Genomic DNA, 378 nt, shown 5'->3' with positions numbered 1-378 from the left:
ACCAAATTATCTTCCTTTTTAATCCACAACACTTCTGTGAACAGGAAATCAAGAAATTAACTATTTGCGCTGAAAACTTGGGTCAGCTCATACACGAGACTGCCATCACCACACATAAAAAGTTTCTCTTACTTCTAGCTCTGCTTGGTGACTGACCAGCGAGGACAACGTGAAGCACTTAGTTGGACTGGCACATAGTAGCTGGGTATTCATATTCCCGACGTATTGTTGTTGTACTTCAGCTAGCAAAGTTGAGAGTTATAATATCGGGTTGGTTTTAATGAATGTTAGAATGGGATAGGCCGTATGGCTTTGCTCAAGTTAACAATATATATAATTTTTTATGATCGGCTTACCTGTTATGGAATGAAAATGAAT

The sequence above is a fragment of the Penaeus monodon genome, chromosome 32, assembly GCF_015228065.2.
Source record: "Penaeus monodon isolate SGIC_2016 chromosome 32, NSTDA_Pmon_1, whole genome shotgun sequence".
NCBI classification, from domain to species: Eukaryota; Metazoa; Arthropoda; class Malacostraca; order Decapoda; family Penaeidae; genus Penaeus; species Penaeus monodon.
The sequence above is the reverse complement of the archived record's forward strand: the minus strand, read 5'-3'. Positions refer to the sequence as shown.